Raw genomic sequence first — 10,001 nt, 5'->3', positions numbered from 1 at the left:
TTCCAGCTTTCAAAGTGGAAATAAAAGCATAAATACTCATAGGCATAAAGAAATATTGAATTACATGTTAAAAAGCAACTAACTGCTATTAACAGTAGAATTGAAATTGCTGTTAAGACATCAAAAAAATCCAATTATCACAAAAGAAACATCCAAAATAAATAAAATTTTAGTCAAATGCAAGAAGCATATTAAAAGGCAAGTGATTAACTTTACTCAAATAATGAAAGTATTTTTGTCACCTGCCTCTTGATGGAAATCAATGATAAAATCTCATTTATATATAAATAAATATTTAATATTTAATATTAATATTATTTATATATTAATATATAATATATTAAAAATTTAATATTTAATAAATATATAAATATTTATATAAATAACATTGAATCCCAAATATAAGGAATGGCTTAGTTTTGAAAGGACCTTAAAAATTATATAGCTCCAGCCCTCCTGCCATGGATGGAGTTGCCCCACACTAGACCAGGGCCCTTTCCGTCTGGCTTTGAATGCATCCAGGAATGGGGCATTCACCACTTCTCTGGGCAAACATTCCACTGGCTCACCTCCTTCTGAATAAAATTTTTTCTTCTAACATCTCACGTAAAACTCCTCTATTTTTGTGAGTTTCTGCTTAAGTACTAGACGGCCAAAATGAGGTCTCCCTGGAATCATCTTTTCTCCAAGAAAAATCAACCTCTTTTCAATAGGATAAATTCTTCAGCCTTCTGATTGTTTTCATGGCTCTCTTCTGGACCTTTTCCAGTAGCTCTATGTTTTCCTGCACTGTGGGCCCCAAAGCTGAATGCAACGCTCTGAATAGAGCCTCACATAGGGCAGAGCAGAGAGGGACAATCACGTTCTTCTCCCTGCTGGTCACTCCTCTTCTGAGAGGGATAACGTTGGCCTTCTGGGCTACAAGCATACACTGCTGCTCACGTTAATTTTTTCAACTACCAGGACCTCTGAGTCCTTCTCTGCAGAGCTGCTCTCAATGATGTTTTTCTCCCAGTCCGTACTTGTATCTAGGATTACTCTGACACAATTGATCACAACCCTCTGGTTGCAGCCATCCAACAAATTCCTTATCCTCTTAACAGTCTACTTTTCAAATCCACATATTTCCAAATTAGAGGTAAGAATGTGATCTGATATAAAAGGCATTGCAGAAGCCCAAGTAGATGACATCAATTGCTCTTTTTCTATTGATGCTATCACTTTACTGCATATAGCTATTTTAATTGAGTTTGAAGATGAAGACTATGAAGAAGCACAAGACATAAACTGTGAGGTACTCATTCTTACTGATGGTGATTGGTGGTCTACTTCATGAAGATTACAGAATTTCACATCCTTATGAAGCACCAGGAGTCTCATAATGGTAGAATTTTGTGGGAAAAGGTACTTCTGTCTTCATTACTGAATTAATCCTTTTGGAAAGCAGAACTGCTGTTATGTGTCTGCACACCTATGTCATATCAAGATAGGTCAGTAATTCACAATAATCAACCTTACAGTGAATAAACAAGGTGATTTCTGTAATCCAGAAGTTCTGAAATGTCCAGAGAAAGAAAGATTATGTTGGGGTTTATGTCTTCAAAACTGAGAACATAAACTGAACATTTGCAATGTAATCTTGGGTTTTTTTTGCACATTCTTACACAAAAGTGACTTTGTAAGAACAAATAGATTCAAAATATTTTGAGAAAAGATAGGCCAAAGTGGGCAGTGAGGAACTGCCTAAGGAAGTAGCAAACTTCAAGATAAGTGCTAAAGCCTTTATATCTGAAAAGTGACATGAGAGAGACATTCAGGAAATTCTTCTATATACCTGCCCTTTAGTGGGATATGTAACAGATTTTAAGAGCTCCAAGCAGCTTAATCCTATCATGTCAGCTCCCTGAACTGACTTGATAAAGGTCAATATTATTGAAACACAACTACCATGAAAGCGTGAATACAGTATCACAAACAAGTTACACTTGAAATAAATAAATTCATTTGAATTTCACATTCACACAGAATATTGGAGCACATGCTAAAATTTACAGTTAAATATTGTTTTATCACAGTATACTGGCAATACACTTTTAAATAACTGTTGTGTTTGTCTCTTTTCCCCTTTATTTCACTACTTTATTACACTTACATAAGGAATTTCAAGAAAGTACTTGTGATATCTACCCAAAGCTTGAAACAGAAGAACAGGTATACGCTAACTTCTGTGAATTTAGTCTAGTTAGAGACAGACAGATATAATGAAATAACCACAACTTGTTACCATTGTACACACTACGGTAGAATTACACAATACCATTCATTTCTGGGGGCAAATTTGCACTGAGTGTTTTTGCCCCCAGGGTTCTACAACCTTTAGCTAATGGATTCAGAAATCAAGAACTTGCAACAGTATTATTTTAATTTTACAACAAACCCTTAGCAAGATGTTCTCCCAGAAGGCTTTTCTCCAAACAATTCATTAAATCCAACAATCCTGACTATGTCAAAAAACATTTTAAGATAGCTCTCATCCTTGAAGAATTCCATACAGTAGGAGCTTGCAAGAAATATTATTTTTATTGTTAATGTCATTTTATAAGTATCTTATAATTTTCCAAAAGGTAAGTATGTATTTGAAAAATCCCAGTGAACAGCCAAAAAGATTTCACGCTTACCCTAATTTGAAGTGAGACACTTGCATCAACAAGAAAATTGCGTTAGGTTGGGTGATATACATTTTTCCTTATTTAATACCAGAAAAGAATGTAAATCATATTTCAAGTACCACCAGTAACACAATTAGAAGTAGTTTGTGATTGCATACAGCAAGAGATCTGTAGCTTGGATCAGTTGCAGCAACACTTTTGTTGAACACACATTTTTACACAGAAGTGTCATGGTTCAAAGCAGAAGAATGATTCCTGCCCATTGTCTTCCTCTTGTTAACAGCAGAATTCAGAATTTTGCACTCAGCTATTTGCTTTACAAAGTTGCTTAAGGAAGATTTTAGGGAAGCAGAAAATATAGGTCTATGTGCTATCTCATAACACACACATTACGAAACAGAAATTTTGTAATTCCTGTATTAACAGAGACATTCTGAAAACCATGCAAAATCTACACGAGTGAATTGTGAGTGTTATTTCATGTGTTCATTATGTTCTGTTCTCTGCTCATATTCTTTGGGTTGATTACTCTCCTACAGTTCAGAAACAAGACAGTGTGTTAACTTGGATATGTTCAATGCCATAGAGAGCAGGTCAAGAAGAGATTAGTGCCTTTAATGAACTTAATGCCAGAATGAACAGATATGTTAATAGGCTTATTGTACATTCTGAAGTTTAACAAAACTTAAGTCCATTATTCAGAGATTACTCATTCTGGAGGAAGTTTGATTTGAATGGTCTGTCTGAACATTGAAGTACATCTTCAGTACAGCATGATGGTTTCCAACTATTGTAAGATGTAATTAGTGACTGCAGTAGCTGTGAGTAAGGGTAGGATTTTATGAAGATTATTCTTGCCAATTTTTCTGCATTTTAAACACAGTATGAACTAACAAATCGCTCATTATGTTTTACAACCTACTGTCTTCGTCATGAAGAACTGAAAACATGAACAAGATATTATACATCTCCATCTCAGGGAATAATTTACCCTACAGAACTCAGTCATTCTTTCTTCACATGCAGCCTTCATTCATGTTCTTGTTTCAGACATTCAAATGCTCCCTATTTTGCTTGTAAATTTTTTGTCTATTCTTACTAAGCCATCAGAACTAAGGCTTCTACACATTAGCAATGGGAAGAGTAATTTCTCTTCTGCAAGGGATTGTAGGTGTAATTAAGGTCAAAAATGGTGTTTCAGAGAACTTATTGAAATGAAATCTTAAGCTATAATAATGAAAGAACAACACCATTGCTATACACAAAATACTTTATATCAAAGTAAGCAGTTTTAAATGACTTTCTTTTATATAGGTATATGCTAAATTCAAACTTGACTATACTAAATTGTCCTTTCAAGATAGACTAGCAATGGGCTGAATTGGAAGTATTTTTGTGAGTTCTTTTCAGTTTTTCAATGCATTTTTTTCCTGTCAAAAGCAAGCAAAATCTAGAAAAGATTGTAAGTGTGTTGGGATTGTAAAGTGTGTTTAGAGTCACAGGTTCATACGATGTAAGGCCAGAAGATACAATTGTAAGCTTCCAATCTGGCTTATAAAGAACTTAAAAATATCTTGCATGAGAACGAGCAAACTGGTTCTCAAATTCTGAGGAATAGAAAATCCCTACAGACCTCCACAGCTAATGAAGTCATTCTTAATACCACTAAAGCATCATTGAGAAGTGCTGACTGATGACTTTTACATGGCTATTAACATGCACAAAATAAAAGATATTAAATATTTCCTTCCCCTGTAGAGAGCAGAAAATAAGATAAAGAGAAAGATGCTACTATCATACTTCAGAACGATGAAGAAATTTCCTATGAGAATGCAAGACTGCTACGTCAGTTAGTGATCATCTTATTCTAGCCGTAGCTTCAGAATTTGAGAAAAGGAGACACTGATGACTTGAAAGCTTGCTAGCTAAGAATCTAGCTCTTATTTTCTCTTTAAGAATAATTGCAATTTTTATCCTTTTTTATACAAACATAGTCTTAAGTCTTGTGTGAATGCTGAAGTGATCCTCTTTTCACTTTTTTAGAAGCAAATGAAAAAACTTCCGTAGACATTTGAGAGATAAATATCACATAAAAATATGTTTTATAATGGAAAATATCATGAGTTCAATTTAACTGACTTAGAAAATAGTCAGTTTTACTTGATAGCACTGTACATTTTTATCATAAAAAAAAAAACCGGTGTTGGTATCTTCATTCGAGTGGATTCAGTAGTAAACAAATTCAGAATTGTAATGTAGTGGAATTTAAAAAGTATAGATATCATTTCTAAACGGTTATATTTCCTTTTGCAATTCTAAAAAAAAAAAAAAAAAAAAAAAAAAAAAAAAAAAAAGGTGGAATTAAATCTAGATATTTTCTACAGAAGTTGCAGCCCAGTTATCGGTGTCTGACCCTTATGCCAGACTTAACATAACTAGCCCAATTTTTACCTCCTAAATGGTCTATATTCTGCCAGGATTAATTATGACAATTTTATTGTTAGAAAAAGGCAAGGCTAATTCAAAACCAGAACTACGTAAGAGATGATTTGTTCAGAGAGAACCTTGTTTGCCTGAGGTATAAAATTAAAGCACAGTTTTGTTCTTGGTTTTGCCTGCTAAGATGACTTTGTCCTCCTGTTTCCATAAGTACAATGTCCAAGCCATCTGATTGTGTTTCCAATACTCAGAATATTTACTAAAATACAAAGGGTTTTCATTGAAAAGACTGCCAGCCTTTGCAAGGCTTTTGTAAATTACCTAAAATATTTACTTAAAAAAAAAAAAAAAAATCCTTAACATTTATAAAACCAAAACAGTTCTGTAAAGATACCATTCAGGGTATTGTCTTGAGAGTAAAAAATTGAATGTGGGACCTGAATTTAGTTCTACTGTTTATTTTGGCTTACCAAAGCTTAGTTCATCTATCCTCTCCAGAAATAAGTGGTTTGAATGACTCAGTGTTTAAGCAAAGAAGCTTTTTGTGTTTAAACATATAAAAATCATCTAAACAACCTGTTCAAAGTCCTTGAAAGAAACTGTTAAGTAGGCCCTTATTACTCTATTGTGCTTTTCTAGCTTGTCTTTGTGAGGTATGCTGACCCAGAAACTTGCTGCACAGATTCAGGCAGGTACCACAGGACAGAAGGAAAGAGTTGCTCTTAGCTGCTACTTTCTTTCATCAGCAAGGAGACTGATCTGGGAATACTGATATAGGGCTGGGAAGTAGGTCAGAAAAATTAGCTGGTTCTAAAGGCTTTTAATATGCCTTTTTTCCTCAAAACAGAAGAGGAAATACCTCTCTCTTGTTTTTCTGGGTTGGAAATTAACTTCTCATTTTTGTTTTGCTCTATTCCTTCATGAGATCTTTTAGTTATGTGTTTTGACTCACAAATAGACTACAGATCTACTACATTATGTGTAGTGGGGTAATAGTCTTTCATTAACTCGATAGGTAGATAATCTTTGTAGTTATAGTAGAAGTTATTTAAAAGAAAAAAATATATAAACCTAATTCTTTTTACAATGGGTTCTTTCTTGTTTCATCAATTTTAATAATAACTAAAATGCTTGTTCTAATAAATCCAAACAATCCATTACATATAAAAGCTTTTCAGCTTTTAATATATTTTTTGTTAAAATAGGATTGCTAAAACTGTATTTCATTTTGGTATTTATTTAGTCACATTATATTGAGAATAAATGCATTATTTCTTCTCAGCTTTCTTGAGGGTAAAGACCATTGAGTACTCAAAGCATACATAAAAAAAGTTGCTTAACCATTCTTGTGAAATGAATTACCAAGTTAATATATGCTTTTTTATACACATATGGCTGTAATACTACAACGTGATAGAAAGTACATCAATAACAGAGCAGCACAATCCCAGGCTGCAGCAAATGAAAACAAGCCCCAGTACAGCAGCTGTAGATACAGAACTAAAGAAAGAAAGAAAATCTGCTTACCATCCAAATGCCTCAGGTAGACAGGGATCTCTAGGAAGATAGTCTTACCTCCACTACCAACCTTTAAATGAGGTCTGGGAAGGGGTGGATCCCAGCTCCACCCCTTTCAGTTACTCAGGTACATTGCATGCATCTTAGCTCACCTGTATTGGTCCTGCCTTCATTCCTACCAGGTGCTCAATCACTGGTTCAGGCCATGACTTAACAGTTCCACTGCAATGGCTTTTTTCTATTTGATAGCTTAAATGGTCTTGCTTTACTATACATAATTTCATTGCTGCACAGTAAGAGTACCAGAAAATTATACCCTATCATTTCAAGAAGTTTGTCATCTCAATTATGTAAGGAATAAACATGTATTAGGAAGGAGCTGCTATTTGTAAGGGCTGCTAGTGCTGGGGTAATTCTTTTCAAGAGGTACAGTGATGTCGTTGCGCTATACACACAATGTCTACATTTGACAGAATATAACATAGTAAACAATGTCCAGCCTTTACTTCCCTTTCAGGATGTCATTGAATTAATCATTATATTTTAGAATATTATGGAATAATTGCTTTATTTTAATTGAATTCTGAAGTTTCTAGGGAAATTAAATTACTGAAAATTTGACCTCTTTTTTTTTTTGTAAGACTTACTTTCCAATTTACGTTTTTTTCCCTTCAAAGAGTACTAAAGTCATCCTGATTGTATAATATAATACCGTCTATGACTTTGAAAACACATCCTTACCTTCCTTTTGTTTGTCAGCATTTCTGCAGCATCTCTGTCTTTCTGTACATTCACCTACAGTCATAACTCAAGTATTACAAACTCCACCCTTTTCTTAATTACTATTTTCTCTTAAATATTTGTATTTAAGTTATGCCTCATTGAATGGGAACATGACTTTGAAGTAGCATGTTGGGTTTTTTTTGTTAGCTCTTAAACAAGGGATTTCTAACTCTGAAATTTGCTATGCACAATGTGTGTCAAATGAGTCAGAAACTGAAAGAAAACATAAAACTTACACAGAAATATTAGTTATTTAGAAAAAAAGTGTAAAGTATAGCTAGACTTAGATAGGAGAATCTTAAAGTAAGATAGGATTTATAAAATGTCTTTTGTCATCACTGGTATTATTTCCACTAATAAAGCAGACTTTTTTCTGAAATTAAAGAACGTGCAATCCCATTGTAAATATTTATTTAAACAGAACAGCTTATTTAATGAAATAAAATACATAACAGAACCTGTGTTAATGACTCGCTACTTGATATTTGTAACTAAGGTTCATTTCTTATTAATTGTGTTTTTCATACTTATTTTCTCACGTCTTATTGCTTGTCTAATTACTCTGCACTTTACATGATCTGAAACAGCTCTATACTTATAGAAAAAGGTAATAATTTCTTCACTGTCTTACGATTTGGTAATTCCAATTAAGACATATAACAAATACACCACTATTAGTGCTTTCTGATCATTGGAAAAATCATATTTCAATTCATTAAAAAAAAAAAAATTCGCTTGTTTGAAAAAAAATACTGCAAAAAATTTTTGAGCTGATTTTGTTTTATTGAGAAAGCAGTAATTAGATATATTCTGGGTTTATTCTAAATATAACTATTCCATCAATGTCTAGAACATTTATTACATTAAAAGGCTTCTTCAGTCACAAACAAGATAATTTCCACAGGTACACATATGTTGCATGTGAAGAAGGATGAATGACATTTTGAGGAAAACTGACATCAGGAACTTTTCTTTGTACTATGAGATTTGTGACTAAATATCTCACTGACAGCAGAGGCTGATTTCCATATTATAACTATGGAGTCATTTGCATTTCTTAGGTGATGACAAAGGAAAGTATGAAGGAATTTTACATTCTTCAGTAAAATTCTTTTCCATTATAAGCATGTTTTCAGACTTAAGTTGATTGCATATGAACACACTGCTAAGCAACATGATCTGAGTAGAAGTAGACATGAAGTTAAACATCAGCTTTGATTTATGGACTTGAACAATCCTTTTAAATTGTATCCCTTCAGCTTCTATAGGACATCTCACATGCTCAAAGTTCTGCACATCATCACATGCTTTACTGAACAGAACACAATTCAGAAAAGCAGCTAACATTTCCTCCTGTAGATGGCATGTATAAAATAGATAGACTATTACATCAAGCAATGGAAATCCATTCCAATTTGTCTTACAGACTAGGAATAAAAAATTCCCTCGCACACTTCAGTTTGTATTCTGAGTCTTATAAATCAACTGCAGATTAAGAGAGCTGAATTAATTCATTTAAATGTCTTTGTTTGTTCCATTATGTCTCCCTAATTTACTCTGTGTTAGGAAAAATAAAAGTTTACTAATAAAATTCAAGAGGAAAATAAGAGATGAATGCTCATATTTTCCCCGTCTCCCACAAAACTGTTTATTTATTAAATAAAGTTCATACACAAAAAGAGGTAACTTGGAATATGTGAAGTTAAAGCTGAGTGTAATATTGTGTTTCTTTCTATGTATAGTATGCAATACGGAACTCTGTTAGCCAGAAACCTGAGCAGCTGCCTAAGAAGTACTTGCATAGGGGGACAGTTTTGTTTAGATGTTCTGAGAGGAAAAGCCTGTGGATTTTGACATTTTTCCCTTTTAGAGGGAGAACTAAATTATTCACTGAGCTCTCAAGGGACTTCTGAGCCGGGATTCCTGGAGTTAAAAGACAGAAGAAAGTACTGTGTTCTGCTACAGTTTGCATCTTGAATTTACTTGTGGAACCAAAGTTTAGATGTAAAATTACTTAAAATCTCAAGCATTTTTTTTATTTTTTTTAAATTGATTACTGTTAAAAAAAACAATCCTAATGTAATAGTTTTCTTTCTGAATGACTTCCATCTATGTCATAAATCTTCCATTCTTCTCATCTTTTGCACTCCAATATATTTTGCATCAAGTATTTCATAAGAAAAGGAACAGAAAATATAAATTCCATGTTTTTAAATAAAACATTTTTCTTTTATGCCCTATATATTTGCAAAATAATTTATAAAAATTTTTATATATAAATAATTTATAAAAATTATATATAAATATAAATATAAATATAAATATAAATAATATATATATATATATTTAAAAATCTTGAAGGACGAAAGCTGTATTTCTCAGTCTGAGAGGAGGTGTGAGACAGGCAATCAAATATTCTAATTCGTGCTTACTTTGCCTGGATGCAGTGGGCATATTTCACTCCTCTGTCATGCTCTGATCCACTGTTGCTAGGGAGAGATGATGTGAGAGTAAAATGACTTGATGTACTAAAATTGATTTAAATTACAAAAGTCATTCTCACAATAATCCTTTTAATTGCTCATAGGAATT

Source organism: Lagopus muta, chromosome 4 (genome assembly GCF_023343835.1).
Source record: "Lagopus muta isolate bLagMut1 chromosome 4, bLagMut1 primary, whole genome shotgun sequence".
NCBI classification, from domain to species: Eukaryota; Metazoa; Chordata; class Aves; order Galliformes; family Phasianidae; genus Lagopus; species Lagopus muta.
The sequence above is the reverse complement of the archived record's forward strand: the minus strand, read 5'-3'. Positions refer to the sequence as shown.